Below are 17325 nucleotides of genomic sequence, written 5' to 3'. Positions count from 1 at the left end.
AGGCCACTGTCACATATTTAGGCCCAGGCACCCAGGTAGAGGAGAGAGGTCCCGTAACAGAGAATCTGGCTTCATGTCAGCAGAGAATCAGTCTTCATGTCATAGCAGAGAATCAGGCTTCACGTCACCCACCACTGAACAGGCCACTGTCACATATTTAGGCCCAGGCACCCAGACAGAGGAGAGAGGTCCCGTAACAGAGAATCTGGCTTCATGTCAGCAGAGAATCAGTCTTCATGTCACAGCAGAGAATCAGGCTTCACGTCACCCACCACTGGAACAGGCCACTGTCACATATTTAGGCCCCGACACCCAGACAGAGGAGAGAGGTCCCGTAACAGAGAATCTGGCTTTATGTCAGCAGAGAATCAGTCTTCATGTCATAGCAGAGAATCAGGCTTCACGTCACCCACCACTGGAACAGGCCACTGTCACATATTTAGGCCCCGGCACCCAGACAGAGGAGAGAGGTCCCGTAACAGAGAATCTGGCTTCATGTCAGCGAGAATCAGTCTTCATGTCATAGCAGAGAATCAGGCTTCACGTCACCCACCACTGGAACAGGCCACTGTCACATATTTAGGCCCAGGCACCCAGGCAGAGGAGAGAGGTCCCGTAACAGAGAATCTGGCTTCATGTCAGCGGAGAATCAGTCTTCATGTCATAGCAGAGAATCAGGCTTCACGTCACCCACCACTGGAACAGGCCACTGTCACATATTTAGGCCCCGGCACCCAGACAGAGGAGAGAGGTCCCGTAACAGAGAATCTGGCTTCATGTCAGCAGAGAATCAGTCTTCATGTCATAGCAGAGAATCAGGCTTCACGTCACCCACCACTGGAACAGGCCACTGTCACATATTTAGGCCCCGTCACCCAGACAGAGGAGAGAGGTCCCGTAACAGAGAATCTGGTTTCATGTCAGCACAGAATCAGTCTTCATGTCATAGCAGAGAATCAGGCTTCACGTTACCCACCACTGGAACAGGCCACTGTCACATATTTAGGCCCAGGCACCCAGGCAGAGGAGAGGTTCATTCAACTTTGGGTTGCCCCGCGATATAATGATAAATGAAAATAAAAATAGGATTGAATGAGGAAGTGCCCTGGAGTACAATAATATATTGTTAAGGGGAGGTAGTTAATGTCTAATCTGCACAAGGGATGGACAGGTCCTGTGGGATCCATGCCTGGTTCATTTTTATGAACGTCAGCTTGTCCACATTGGCTGTAGACAGGCGGCTGCGTTTGTCTGTAATGACGCCCCCTGCCGTGCTGAATACACGTTCAGACAAAACGCTGGCCGCCGGGCAGGCCAGCACCTCCAAGGCATAAAAGGCTAGCTCTGGCCACGTGGACAATTTGGAGACCCAGAAGTTGAATGGGGCCGAACCATCAGTCAGTACGTGGAGGGGTGTGCACAGGTACTGTTCCACCATGTTATTGAAATGTTGCCTCCTGCTAACACGTTCCGTATCAGGTGGTGGTGCAGTTAGCTGTGGCGTGGTGACAAAACTTTTCCACATCTCTGCCATGCTAACCCTGCCCTCAGAGGAGCTGGCCGTGACACAGCTGCGTTGGCGACCTCTTGCTCCTCCTCTGCCTTCGCCTTGGGCTTCCACTGGTTCCCCTGTGACATTTGGGAATGCTCTCAGTAGCGCGTCTACCAACGTGCGCTTGTACTCGCGCATCTTCCTATCACGCTCCAGTGTAGGAAGTAAGGTGGGCACATTGTCTTTGCACCGTGGATCCAGCAGGGTGGCAACCCAGTAGTCCGCACACGTTAAAATGTGGGCAACTCTGCTGTCGTTGCGCAGGCACTGCAGCATGTAGTCGCTCATGTGTGCCAGGCTGCCCAGAGGTAAGGACAAGCTGTCCTCTGTGGGAGGCGTATCGTCATCGTCCTGTGTTTCCCCCCAGCCACGCACCAGTGATGGGCCCGGGCTGTGTTGGGTGCCAGCCCGCTGTGAACCTGCTTCATCCTCATCCTCCTCCACCTCTTCCTCATCCTCGTCCTCCTCGTCCTCCAGTAGTGGGCCCTGTCTGCCCACATTTGTACCTGGCCTCTGCTGTTGCAAAAAACCTCCCTCTGAGTCACTTCGAAGAGACTGGCCTGAAAGTGCTAAAAATGACCCCTCTTCCTACTCTTCCTCGTGGGCCACCTCCTCTTCCATCATCGCCCTAAGTGTTTTCTCAATGAGACATAGAAGTGGTATTGTAACGCTGATAACGGCGTCATCGCCACTGGCCATGTTGGTGGAGTTCTCAAAACAGCGCAACAGGGCACACAGGTCTCGCATGGAGGCCCAGTCATTGGTGGTGAAGTGGGGCTGATCTGCAGTGCGACTGACCCGTGCGTGCTGCAGCTGAAACTCCACTATGGCCTGCTGCTGCTCGCACAGTCTGTCCAGCATGTGCAAGGTGGAGTTCCACCTTGTGGGCACGTTGCATATGAGGCAGTGAGCGGGAAGGCCGAAGTTACGCTGTAGCGCAGACAGGCGAGCAGCGGCAGGGTGTGAACGCCGGAAGCGCGACCAGACGGCCCGCACTTTATGCAGCAGCTCTGACATGTCGGGGTAGTTGTGAATGAACTTCTGCACCACCAAATTCAGCACATGCGCCAGGCAAGGGATATGCATCAAACCGGCTAGTCCCAGAGCTGCAACGAGATTTCGCCCATTATCGCACACCACCAGGCCAGGCTTGAGGCTCACCGGCAGCAACCACTCGTCGGTCTGTTGTTCTATACCCCGCCACAACTCCTGTGCGGTGTGGGGCCTGTCCCCCAAACATATGAGTTTCAGAATGGCCTGCTGACGTTTACCCCGGGCTGTGCTGAAGTTGGTGGTGAAGGTGTGTGGCTGACTGGATGAGCAGGTGAAAGAAGAGGAGGAGGAAGCTGAGTAGGAGGAGGAGGAGACAGGAGGCAAAGAATGTTGCCCTGCGATCCTTGGCGGCGGAAGGACGTGCGCCAAACAGCTCTCCGCCTGGGGCCCAGCCGCCACTACATTTACCCAGTGTGCAGTTAGGGAGATATAGCGTCCCTGGCCGTGCTTACTGGTCCACGTATCTGTGGTTAGGTGGACCTTGCCACAGATGGCGTTGCGCAGTGCACACTTGATTTTATCGGATACTTGGTTGTGCAGGGAAGGTACGGCTCTCTTGGAGAAGTAGTGCCGGCTGGGAACAACACACTGTGGGACAGCAAGCGACATGAGCTGTTTGAAGCTGTGTGTGTCCACCAGCCTAAATGACAGCATTTCATAGGCAAGTAGTTTAGAAATGCTGGCATTCAGGGCCAGGGATCGAGGGTGGCTAGGTGGGAATTTACGCTTTCTCTCAAATGTTTGTGAGATGGAGATCTGAACGCTGCCGTGTGACATGGTTGAGATGCTTGGTGACGCAGGTGGTGGTGTTGGTGGTACATCCCATGTTTGCTGGGCGGCAAGTGCCAACGTCCCTCCAGAGGCGGAGGAAGAGGCCGAGGCGGCGGCAGCAGCAGAAGAGGCCGAGGCGGCAGCAGCAGAAGAGGTAGCAGGGGGAGCCTGAGTGACTTCCTTGTTTTTAAGGTGTTTACCCCACTGCAGTTCATGCTTTGCATGCAGGTGCCTGGTCATGCAGGTTGTGCTAAGGTTCAGAACGTTAATGCCTCGCTTCAGGCTCTGATGGCACAGCGTGCAAACCACTCGGGTCTTGTCGTCAGCACATTGTTTGAAGAAGTGCCATGCCAGGGAACTCCTTGAAGCTGCCTTTGGGGTGCTCGGTCCCAAATGGCGGCGGTCAGTAGCAGGCGTAGTCTCTTGGCGGCGGGTGTTCTGATTTTGCCCACTGCTCCCTCTTTTGCTACGCTGTTGGCTCGGTCTCACCACTGCCTCTTCCTCTGAACTGTGAAAGTTAGTGGCACGACCTTCATTCCATGTGGGGTCTAGGACCTTATCGTTCTCTGCATCGTCTTCCACCCAGTCTTGATCCCTGACCTCCTGTTCAGTCTGCACACTGCAGAAAGACGCAGCAGTTGGCACCTGTGTTTCGTCATCATCAGAGACGTGCTGAGGTGGTATTCCCATGTCCTCATCATCAGGAAACATAAATGGTTGTGCGTTAGTGCATTCTATCTCTTCCACCCCTGGGGAAGGGCTAGGTGGATGCCCTTGGGAAACACTGGCAGCAGAGTCTTCAAACAGCATAAGAGACTGCTGCATAACTTGAGGCTCAGACAGTTTCCCTGATATGCATGGGGGTGATGTGACAGACTGATGGGCTTGGTTTTCATGCGCCATCTGTGCGCTTTCTGCAGAAGACTGGGTGGGAGATAATGTGAACGTGCTGGATGCACTGTCGGCTACCCAATTGACTAATGCCTGTACCTGCTCAGGCCTTACCATCCTTAGAACGGCATTGGGCCCCACCAAATATGGCTGTAAATTCTACTGGGATCTGAGGTAGTTGGTACACTAGGACGTGTGGCTGTGGCAGAACGGCCACGTCCTCTCCCAGCACCAGAGGGTCCACTAACACCACCACGACCATGTCCACGTCCGCGTCCGCGTCCCTTACTAGATGTTTTCCTCATTGTTACCGTTCAGCACAATAAGAAAAATATTATTCGGGCCAATGTATTGAATTCCAATTCAGGCCTTTTTTTACAGACACCTAACACTATCTGGCTATCTATTTAGGTACCGTATTACACTAATACAGGCACACCAGTAATGACAGATTTAGCTGAATATAAATGTGAGGCCTATTTTTTAGGTGCTGTGTGACAGGTATACGTTTAATCACAGAATTAGACTTGGATCTGCACTGTAGCGTGTGTGTTAAGTTTTTCAGAATGACCCTATCAGCACCTTGAATCTAATATACCCTTTAGGGATAGATTTAAAGTAGGCCTGATACAGCAGAAACCACTAATTTTGAGAATTGCAAATTTGGGAATTGTTTTTCAACCCAGAACAAAAACTGTGCTTTCACGGTCACAAACAATTACTTGACCAGCTAAAACAGTACAGATTTGGTTGAATATAAATGTGAGGCCTATTTTTTAGGCGCTGGGTGACAGGTATATGCTTAATCACAGAATTAGACTTGGATCTGCACTGTAGCGTGTGTGTTAAGTTTTTCAGAATGACCCTATCAGCACCTTGAATCTAATATACCCTTTTAGGGATAGATTTAAAGTAGGCTTGATACAGCAGAAACCACTGATTTTGAGAATTGCAAATTTGGGAATTGTTTTTCAACCCAGAGCAAAAACTGTGCTTTCACGGTCACAAACAATTACTTGACCAGCTAAAACAGTACAGATTTGGTTGAATATAAATGTGAGGCCTATTTTTTAGGCGCTGGGTGACAGGTATACATTTAATCACAGAATTAGACTTGGATCTGCACTGTAGCGTGTGTGTTAAGTTTTTCAGAATGACCCTATCAGCACCTTGAATCTAATATACCCTTTTAGGGATAGATTTAAAGTAGGCTTGATACAGCAGAAACCACTAATTTTGAGAATTGCAAATTTGGGAATTGTTTTTCAACCCAGAACAAAAACTGTGCTTTGACGGTCACAAAAAATAACTGGACCAGCTAAAACAGTACAGATTTGGATGAATATAAATGTCAGGCCTATTTTTTAGGCGCTGGGTGACAGGCTCAACTTGCACCCTGATGTAGTATATGGCCAAAAAATAACCACACTATTGATGGTTAAATGCACTTGAGTGACACAGGCTCAGCTTGCACCTGATGTAGTATATGGCCAAAAATTAACCACACTATTGATGGTTAAATGCACTTGATGAACGCTTGAACCTGATGTAGGATATAGCAAAAAATAACCACACTATTGATGGTTAAATGCACTTGGGTGACACAGGCTCAGCCTGCACCTGATGTAGTATATAGCCAAAAAATAACCACACTATTGATGGTTAAATGCACGTGATGAAAGCTTGACCCTGATGTAGGATATAGCAAAAAATAACCACACTATTGATGGTTAAATGCACTTGGTGGTAGCTTGTGCTGGCACACCACAAGCCACAAAATGGCTGCCGATCACCCCAGAAAAAAGTGATATAAAAACGCTCTGGGCAGCCTAAAAAAAGTGAGCAATTGAATATCAGCACTTCAATGATCCACAGCTGTAGATCGATCACTGAATGAAGTCTTTTGGAGGAGTTAATCTGCCTAATCTCGCCCTAACGTCGCAGCTGCAACCTCTCCCTACGCTTGTATCAGCAGAGTGACGTGCAGCGCTACGTGACCCAAGCTTATATAGAGGCTGGGTCACATGCTGCCCTGGCCAATCACAGCCATGCCAATAGTAGGCATGGCTGTGATGGCCTACTCCACTGCAGCTCATGCTTTGCGGTTAGATGCCGAATCATGCAGGTGGTGCTCAGGTTGAGAACATTTTTGCCTTGCTTCCGGCTGTGACTGTACAGCGTGCAAACCACTCGTCTCCTGTCGTCAGCACACTGTCTGAAGAAGTGCCACCCCAGGGAACTCCTTTGCGCCGGCTTTAGTGTGCCATGTCTTTTGGCACGTTGGGCAGCAGCAGGCGTACTGCCTGTGGGACGGCCGCTCTGCTTTTACACCCTGCTCCCTCTTTTGCTGTGTGGATGGTGCTGCATGCTCCCCTCCTCTTCCTCCAAACTGCACACTTCACTGGCATGACCTGAATGCCATGTGAGGTCTAGGACCTAATCATCCTCCCCCTTATACTCCACCCACTTCTCACCCCTATCTTCCTGACCGGTCTGAACACTACAGAAAGCCCCAGCAGTTGACACCTGTGTTTCGTCATTGTCATCAGAGACGTGCTGCAGTGGTTCTCACACATCCTCATCCTAGAACATAAGTGGTTGGATATCAGTGCACTCAATCTCTGTCACTTCTGGGGCAGGGCTGGGTCGATGGCCCATGAAAACACCGCCAGCAGAGTGATCAAAAAGCACAGGTGACTGCTGCAAGATTCTGGCCTGAAAAATGTCGCAGCACGCCCCGTCAAAATGTCGCAGAACATCCTGTCGCCTGCGTGCACCAAAGGAAGGTGTTTAATTTGGGCTCGTAGCTGGCAGATTGACAACGTCCTCTCCCTACAGCAGGGGCTCCACCATCACCAACACCAGCAACACCATGACCACGGCCACGTCCCCTAGTTGATCTTCTCCTCTATTTGTAACAGTCACTCACAAAATTGGATGACAGACGAACAATTGTAAATCCATGTCACGGATGCAATAGAGGTGTTTAACACAAAATAAATAGGTAAGTCACACCGACCCAATTAACCAGCTGAATAACTATTAAATATCCCTGACAAGTAAAGGTTTTTTCACCCCAAAAAATAGGTATGTCTCACCCACACAATTAACAGACTGATTAACTATGATAGATCCCTTTCACTGGTGCACCGAAAAAATGCCAACAGACTGAACAGCATGATTACGTAGGGTATTTCTGTCTCACTGATGCAAAGGAGCTGTATTGCACTGATCAATAATGCCTACAGGTCACCAGTACACAGGATGCTGCCTTCAGCAGCATCCTGTTCCTACACTACATAGAGCAGAATTTGCATGCATGGTCACATGGTGCGCTGGCCAATAACAGCCATGCAATACTAGGCATGACTGTAATGGCTTCCAAATGCCCACAGCTTAATCGCTTGTTGATTGGCTGCGCTGCAGCCTTTCAACAAGCTTTATTTAACCACCTCAGCCCCTATAGCTTAAACACCCTTAATGACCAGGCCACTTTTTACACTTCTGACCTACACTACTTTCACCGTTTATTGCTCGGTCATGCAACTTACCACCCAAATGAATTTTACCTCCTTTTCTTCTCACTAATAGAGCTTTCATTTGGTGGTATTTCATTGCTGCTGACATTTTTACTTTTTTTGTTATTAATTGAAATTTAACGATTTTTTTGCAAAAAAATGACATTTTTCACTTTCAGTTGTAAAATTTTGCAAAAAAAACGACATCCATATATAAATTTTTCTCTAAATTTATTGTTCTACATGTCTTTGATAAAAAAAAATGTTTGGGTAAAAAAAAAATGGTTTGGGTAAAAGTTATAGCGTTTACAAACTATGGTACAAAAATGTGAATTTCCTCTTTTTGAAGCAGCTCTGACTTTCTGAGCACCTGTCATGTTTCCTAAGGTTCTACAATGCCCAGACAGTACAAACACCCCACAAATGACCCCATTTCGGAAAGTAGACACCCTAAGGTATTCGCTGATGGGTATAGTGAGTTCATAGAACTCTTTATTTTTTGTCACAAGTTAGTAGAAAATGATGATTTTTTTTTTTTTCTTACAAAGTCTCATATTCCACTAACTTGTGACAAAAAATAAAAACTTCTATGAACTCACTATGCCCATCAGCGAATACCTTGGGGTGTCTTCTTTCCAAAATGGCGTCACTTGTGGGGTAGTTATACTGCCCTGGCATTCTAGGGGCCGAAATGTGTGGTAAGTAGTTTGAAATCAAAATGTGTAAAAAATGGCCGGTGAAATCCGAAAGGTGCTCTTTGGAATGTGGGCCCCATTGCCCACCTAGGCTGCAAAAAAGTGTCACACATCTGGTATCTCCGTACTCAGAAGAAGTTGGGCAATGTGTTTTGGGGTGTCATTTTACATATACCCATGCTGGGTGAGATAAATATCTTGGTCAAATGCCAACTTTGTATTAAAAAATGGGAAAAGTTGTCTTTTGCCGAGATATTTCTCTCACCCAGCATGGCTATATGTAAAATGACACCCCAAAACACATTGCCCAACTTCTCCTGAGTACGGAGATACCACATGTGTGACACTTTTTTGCAGGCTAGGTGGGCAAAGGGGCCCACATTCCAAAGAGCACCTTTCGGATTTCACCGGTCATTTTTTACACATTTTGATTTCAAACTTCTTACCACACATTTGGTCCCCTAGAATGCCAGGGCAGTATAACTACCCCACAAGTGACCCCATTTTGGAAAGAATACACCCCAAGGTATTCACTGATGGGCATAGTGAGTTCATAGAATTTTTTATTTTTTGTCACAAGTTAGTGGAATATGAGACTTTGTAAGAAAAAATAAAAATAAAAAAATCATCATTTTCCACTAACTTGTGACAAAAAATAAAAAATTCTAGGAACTCTTTGGAATGTGGCCCCCTTTGCCCACCTAGGCTGCAAAAAAGTGTCACACATGTGGTATCTCCGTACTCAGAAGAAGTTGGGCAATGTGTTTTGGGGTGTCATTTTATATATAGCCATGCTGGGTGAGAGAAATATTTCGGCAAAAGACAACTTTTCCCATTTTTTTTATACAAAGTTGGCATTTGACCAAGATATTTCTCTCACCCAGCATGGGTATATGTAAAATGACACCCCAAAACACATTCCCCAACTTCTCCTGAGTACGGCGATACCACGTGTGACACTTTTTTGCAGCCTAGATGAGCAAAGGTGCCCAAATTCCTTTTAGGAGGGCATTTTTAGACATTTGGATCCCAGACTTCTTCTCACGCTTTAGGGTCCCTAAAAAGCCAGGGCAGTATAAATACCCCACATGTGACCCCATTTTGGAAAGAAGACCATGGCGAGTTCATAGAAGGGCATGGCGAGTTCATATAAAAAAATAATTTTGGCACAAGTTAGCGGAAAATGATTTTTTTTGGGTTTTATCTCACAAAGTCTCCCTTTCCGCTAACTTGAGACAAAAATTTCAATCTTTCATGGACTCAATATGCCCCTCAGCGAATACCTTGGGGTGTATTCTTTACAAAATGGTGTTATTTGTGGGGTGTTTGTACTGCCCTGGCTTTTGAGGGTCTCCGCAATCATTACATGTATGGCCAGCATTAGGAGTTTCTGCTATTCTCCTTATATTGAGCATACGGGTAATGAGATTTTTTTTTTCCGTTCAGCCTCTGGGCTGAAAGAAAAAAATGAACGGCACAGATTTCTTCATTCGCATCGATCAATGTGGATGAAAAAATCTCTGCCAAAAAAAGAAAAAGGAGGGGAAAGGCGTCTGCCAGGACATAGGAGCTCCGCCCAACATCCATACCCACTTAGCTCGTATGCCCTGGCAAACCAGATTTATCCATTCACATCAATCGATGTGGATGAATAAATCATTGCTGGGATTTTTTTATTTTTTTATATATATACAAAGTGTTTGCCAAAGCATATGAACACCGCCACCTCCCCAGCTCATATGCCTCGGCAAAGGTATCTTTTACTGCAGAGGAGAAATCTCGTCTTGCAGCGCCGCATACACCGACTTGTGTGTAATCTGACAGCAGCGCAATGCTTCTGTCAGAATGCACATCAGTGCTGCAGCTCGTTCATCGGTTGGTCCACCTGGAAGGTAAAAAAAACAAAACAAAAAAGAAAAAACCAGGCCGCAACACAATAAATTTTATTAACTTTATAATAACTTTTGAACAGAACATATAAACTTTTTTTTTTACTTTTTGAACTGAAGTTAACTTTTTTTCTTACTTTTTTTTTTTTTCTCACCTTTTATAGGACAAACCTCTCCTTCCCCATGGGACAATGTGCAAAGCGCAAATCGCCCAAAGATGTGGCGAAGTACGTTATGCACTTTATCCCAGGTGAAAGGAGAGGTTTGCAGTAGCTGTGAGTGTAAGGGCCCTAATAGCCCTGTGTGCCTGTCCTGTGAGATGCAATCCCTATGCTAAGTGTACCTGTGTGTGGTACTTCCGGAAACACTCTCCAAAGCATAGGGCAGGGTGGTCAGGACAGTCAGGACAGAAATAGCGGGTGTCACGCCTTATTCCACTCCTGCTACAGATACGACATCTTTTTCGGGGTGACGGTTGGGTTGAGGTACCAGGAACGACACTGGGGAAATGTCGCTCGTGTAGACGGCTAACTACACTGGTGGATGGGGCCACGGAACCTTCTGGATACAGGAGGTTCTCGATGATCTCTTCCTGAAATTTGAGGAAGGATCGTGTTCTCCCAGCCTTACTGTAGAGAACAAAACTATTGTACAGAGCCAATTGAATTAAATATACAGACACCTTCTTATACCAGCGTCTGGTGCGTCGGGAAACTAAATACGGAGACAACATCTGGTCATTGAAGTTGTGTCTGCGTGAATGGAGGAGAGCATGTAAACGTCACGCTTGTCTCTCCATTTCACCGTGAGCAGTTCTTGGTTACACAAGGCAGCCCTCTCCCCCCTTGCAAGACAGGTGGTAAAGAGCCGTTGGGGGAAGCCCACGCGACTAGTTCGCGCGGTGCCACAGGCGCAAATCTGTTCTAGAAACAAATGCCTAAAGAGGGCAACACTTGTGTAGAAATTGTCCACATAAAGATTGTACCCCTTGCCAAATAAGGGTGACACCAAGTCCCAGACTGTCTTCCCACTGCTCCCCAGGTAGTCAGGGCAACCGACCGACTCCAGGGTCTGATCTTTTCCCTCATAGATCCGAAATTTGTGGGTATAGCCTGTGGCCCTTTCACAGAGCTTATACAATTTGACCCCATACCGGGCGCGCTTGCTTGGGATGTCTTGTTTGAAGCCAAGGCACCTGGTAAAATGTATTAGGGACTCGTCTACGCAGATGTTTTGCTCTGGGGTATACAAATCTGCAAATTTCTGGTTGAAGTGGTCTATGAGGGGCCGAATTTTGTGGAGCCGGTCAAAAGCTGGGTGGCCTCTGGGACGGGAGGTGGTGTTGTCGCTAAAATGCAGGAAACGCAGGATGGCTTCAAATCGTGCCCTGGACATAGCAGCAGAGAACATGGGCATGTGATGAATCGGGTTTGTGGACCAATATGACCGCAATTCATGCTTTTTAGTTAGACCCATGTTGAGGAGAAGGCCCAGAAAAATTTTAATTTCGGAAACTTGGACTGGTTTCCACCGGAAAGGCTGGGCATAATAGCTTCCCGGGTTGGCGGATATAAATTGTGTGGCATACCGGTTTGTCTCTGCCACAACTAAGTCCAAGATCTCCGCAGTCAAGAACAGCTCAAAAAATCCCAGGGCCGAACCGATCTGAGCCGTCTCATCCCGAACTCCAGACTGGGCGGTGAAAGGGGGAACTAATGGTGCGGCTGAAGTTGGTGACTGCCAATCAGGGTTTGCCAGCACCTCAGGGATTCTAGGGGCTCTACGGGCCTGTCTGTGCGGTGGCTGCGACGGGGTAACTACTGCACGTGCCACCGTACCAGCTTCAACTGCCCTTCTGGTGCTCGCCACTTCACCATGTTGTACGGCAGTGCTGGTACTAGGTCCAGGGAGGGCTGCGCTGCTGGTGTATGCCTCACCACGTGATCCGACAGCACCAGCCCCACTCTGCTGCTCTTGAAGCGGATCCTGCGTAACCTGTGGTCTAGCGAAACGGGGCCGGGTACGCCTGGTGCTATCAGGGACCTCCACCTCCTTGTCCGAACTTTGGGTCAGAGTGCCACTGCTTTCTACAGGTTCATATTCTGACCCGCTAGATTCGTCAGATAAGGGTTCCCATTCCTCATCCGACTGGGTCAGAATCCTGTAGGCCTCTTCAGAAGAATACCCCCTGTTTGACATTTGGACTACTAAATTTAGGGGTATTCCCTGAGACTACCCAAGAAAAAAAGCAAGCCTGTCTTACAAAGGGGAGGCTAGCGAAGTACCGGAGGCCGCTGCGGTTGATAAAAAATATCAAAACTGATTTTTTTTATCGCCGCAGCGCTTGGAAAGTGATTGTGCAGTGATCAAAAAAAAATATATTTTTTGTCACTGCGGTGGGGCGGGTGTGGGTGAACGCACGTGTGGGCGACCGATCAGGCCTGATCGGGCAAACACTGCGTTTTGGATGGAGGGCGAACTAAGGTGACACTAATACAATTATAGATCTGACTGTGATCAGTTTTGATCACTTACAGATACTATAAATGTACAAATGCTGATTAGCGATACGCTAAACAGCGAATAAGTGACTGCGGTGCGGTGGGCTGGGCGCTAAACAATCGCTAAACTACCTAACCAAGGGGCCTAAACTATCCTAAAACCTAACAGTCAATACCAGTGAAAAAAAAAAGTGACAGTTTACACTGATCTCTTTTTTCCTTTCACTAGGTAAATGACAGGGGCGATCAAGGGGTGATCAAGGGGTTAATTCGGGTGATGGGGTGATCTGGGGCTAAGGTGTAGTGTTGCTGGGTACTCACAGTGATCTCTGCTCCTCTGCTGGAACCAACCGACGAAAAGGACCACCAGAGGAGCAGACAAGCCATACAGGGAGTGCAGAATTATTAGGCAAGTTGTATTTTTGAGGATTAATTTTATTATTGAACAACAACCATGTTCTCAATGAACCCAAAAAACTCATTAATATCAAAGCTGAATATTTTTGGAAGTAGTTTTTAGTTTGTTTTTAGTTTTAGCTATTTTAGGGGGATATCTGTGTGTGCAGGTGACTAATACTGTGCATAATTATTAGGCAACTTAACAAAAAACTAATATATACAGTACCCATTTCAATTATTTATTTTTACCAGTGAAACCAATATAACATCTCAACATTCACAAATATACATTTCTGACATTCAAAAACAAAACAAAAACACATCAGTGACCAATATAGCCACCTTTCTTTGCAAGGACACTCAAAAGCCTGCCATCCATGGATTCTGTCAGTGTTTTGATCTGTTCACCATCAACATTGCGTGCAGCAGCAACCACAGCCTCCCAGACACTGTTCAGAGAGGTGTACTGTTTTCCCTCCTTGTGAATCTCACATTTGATGATGGACCACAGGTTCTCAATGGGGTTCAGAACAGGTGAACAAGGAGGCCATGTCATTAGATTTTCTTCTTTTATACCCTTTCTTGCCAGCCACGCTGTGGAGTACTTGGACGCGTGTGATGGAGCATTGTCCTGCATGAAAATCATGTTTTTCTTGAAGGATGCAGACTTCTTCCTGTACCACTGCTTGAAGAAGGTGTCTTCCAGAAACTGGCAGTAGGACTGGGAGTTGAGCTTGACTCCATCCTCAACCCGAAAAGGCCCCACAAGCTAATCTTTGATGATACCAGCCCAAACCAGTACTCCACCTCCACCTTGCTGGCATCTGAGTCGGACTGGAGCTCTCTGCCCTTTACCAATCCAGCCACGGGCCCATCCATCTGGCCCATCAAGACTCACTCTCATTTCATCAGTCTATAAAACCTTAGAAAAATCAGTCTTGAGATATTTCTTGGCCCAGTCTTGACGTTTCAGCTTGTGTGTCTTGTTCAGTGGTGGTCGTCGTTCATCCTTTCTTACCTTGGCCATGTCTCTGAGTATTGCACACCTTGTGCTTTTGGGCACTCCAGTGATGTTGCAGCTCTGAAATATGGCCAAACTGGTGGCGAGTGGCATCTTGGCAGCTGCACGCTTGACTTTTCTCAGTTCATGGGCAGTTATTTTGCGCCTTGGTTTTTCCACACGCTTCTTGCGACCCTGTTGACTATTTTGAATGAAACGCTTGATTGTTCGATGATCACGCTTCAGAAGCTTTGCAATTTTAAGAGTGCTGCATCCCTCTGCAAGATATCTCACTATTTTTGACTTTTCTGAGCCTGTCAATTCCTTCTTTCGACCCATTTTGCCAAAGGAAAGGAAGTTGCCTAATAATTATGCACACCTAATATAGGGTGTTGATGTCATTAGACCACACCCCTTCTCATTACAGAGATGCACATCACCTAATATGCTTAATTGGTAGTAGGCTTTCGAGCCTATACAGCTTGGAGTAAGACAACATGCATAAAGAGGATGATGTGGTCAAAATACTCATTTGCCTAATTATTAGGCAAGCAGTGTATAACAGATCATATTTACTAATATGATCTGTTATATGGCTTGTGATTCGTTTTTTTTTTAATCGCCAACCTGCCAGCCAATGATCGTGGCTGGCAGGCTGGTGACGAACTTGTCCTCTAACTTTTGCCGGCCCGCGATGCGCATGCGCGGGCTGGCTTTGAGCGAAATCTCGCGTCTCGCGAGATGACGCGTATATGCGTGACTCTGCGCAGCGCTGCCGCCTCCGGAACGCGATCCTGCGTTAGGCGGTCCGGAGGCGGTTAAAGTACAAACAACGAACCCGGACACAGACTTTGGCGCCAAAATCCGGGTTTGGGTTCGGTACATGGAAACCAAAATGTCCGGTATGGTCCTGACCGTGGAGGTATGGGTTCGCTCATCACTACTTATCAATAAAAAGGTTTTGGAGATCATGAAGTCAACAACATAAGTAACGTTTTGATCTATATTTCTCCAGCAGATTTCTCATCCGCATGTCGTAAGTTCAGAATATAGCTTCTCAATCAGTAGCCCTGATCCTACATGACTAGAGAATTGCACTTTACTGCCCCGTTCTCCCCCAAAACTTTTCTATAAATTCTATAACAAACTGCTTAGAAACCTTGCTCCTTCCAATCCAAAGTGTATGTAATTTTGGGAGAGAGAGATGGACCAATCCTTCACCCAGGAGGAGATATCATGCATACTGGCAAGTTTTTTTCCTGATCTAAGCAAATAAAAGAAAACACGTTTAAGACCATCACTATATGGTATATGAGCCCAGATTTTTTCTTTAGAATTGGTGTTTCACCTAAGAATACCTGCTAGAGATTAGTGATGAGCGGCATAGGCAATATATGTTTTTGTGATATTTCGCAAATTTTTCGTATAATATATTTGCAAATTCGTGATTAGAGTTGAGCGGACACCTGGATGTTCGGATTCGGCAGGTTCGGCCGAACTTGAAAAAAAAGTTCGGGTTCGGGACCCGAACTTGACCCCGAACCCCATTGTAGTCAATGGGGACCCGAACTTTTGGCCACTAAAATGGCTGTAAAATAGCCCTGGAAAGAGCTAGAGGGCTGCAAAAGGTAGCAAAATGTGCTTAAGAGCATGGCAAATGCTCTGCAAACAAATGTGGATAGGGAAATGAATTAAAAAAACATAAAAGACCTTAAAAAAAATAAAATTAGGAATGATGTAGGAGGAAGAGGTTGAGGAGGCGGTGAATGGGTGGATGTGGCCGTGTAGGCTCACGTGGCGGTCTAGGTGGAAGCGGCGGCGAAGCAGGAATAGGTAGCCAACACAGATGTGTGTTATTTTGCATTTTTACATAGGGGTATCCCCCAAAATATTGGGACATATAAAAAATAAAAAAAAAGGAATAAGTGCACTTGAGTACAAGGATGGACGGTTGAGGCTGTTAGAACTGTCTATTCTGCACAAGGTACAGACAAGTCTTGTGGGATCCAGGCCTGGTTCATTTTAATCGACGTCAGCTTGTCCACGTTGGCTGTGGACAGGCATCTGCGTCAGTCTGTTATGACGCCTCCTGCCGTGCTAAATACGCGTTCAGAGAGTACACTGGCTGCAGGGCAGCCCAGCACCTCAAAAGGCATACAGGGCAAGCTCTGGCCATGTGGACAATTTGGAGACCCAGAAGTTGAATGGGGAAGAACCATCAGTCAGTACGTGTAGGCGTGTGCACAGGTACTGTTCCACCATAGTGTTCAAATGCTGCCTCCTGCTAAGATGTTCCATATCAGCAGTTGGGGCCGGTTGTTGCGGCGAGGTGACAAAGCTTTTCCACATGTCGGCCATGCTAACCCTGCCATCTGAGGTGCTGGCGCTGACACAGCTGCGTTGGTGACCTCTTCCTCCCCCCCTGCCTTTGCCTTGTGCTTCCACTTGTCCCCCGGGTTCAGTCGGGAATGCTCTCAGGAGCGCGACTACCAGCGTGCGCCTGTAGTCGCTCATCTTCTGATCACGCTCCAGTGAGGGAATTAAGGACGGCACATTGTCTTTGTAACGAGTATCCAGCAGGGTGGCCACCCAGTAGTCAGCACACGTTAAAATGTGGGCAACTCTGCTGTCGTTGCGCAGACACTTCAGCATGTAGTCGCTCATGTGTGCCAGGCTGCCCAGAGGTAAGGACAAGCTGTCCGCTGTGGGAGGCGTATCGTCTGCGTCCTCCGTATCCCCCCCAGCCACGCACCAGTGATGGGCCGAGCTGCGTTGGGTGCCACCCCGCTGTGAACATGCTTCATCCCCATCCTCCTCCTCCTGCTCGTCCTCCAGTAGTGGGCCCTGGCTGGCCAAATTTGTACCTGGCATCTGCTGTTGCAAAAAACCTCCCTCTGAGCCACTTATAAAAGACTGGCCTGAAAGTGTTAGAGATGACCCCTCTTCCTCCTCCTCCTCCTCGTCCTGGGCCACATCTTCTTTCATCATCGCCCGAAGTGTTTTCTCAAGGAGACATAGAAGTGGAATTGTAACGCTGATAACGGCGTCATCGCCAC

Source organism: Bufo bufo, chromosome 2 (assembly GCF_905171765.1).
Source record: "Bufo bufo chromosome 2, aBufBuf1.1, whole genome shotgun sequence".
Classification (NCBI taxonomy): domain Eukaryota; kingdom Metazoa; phylum Chordata; class Amphibia; order Anura; family Bufonidae; genus Bufo; species Bufo bufo.
This window is presented reverse-complemented; position numbering follows the sequence as displayed.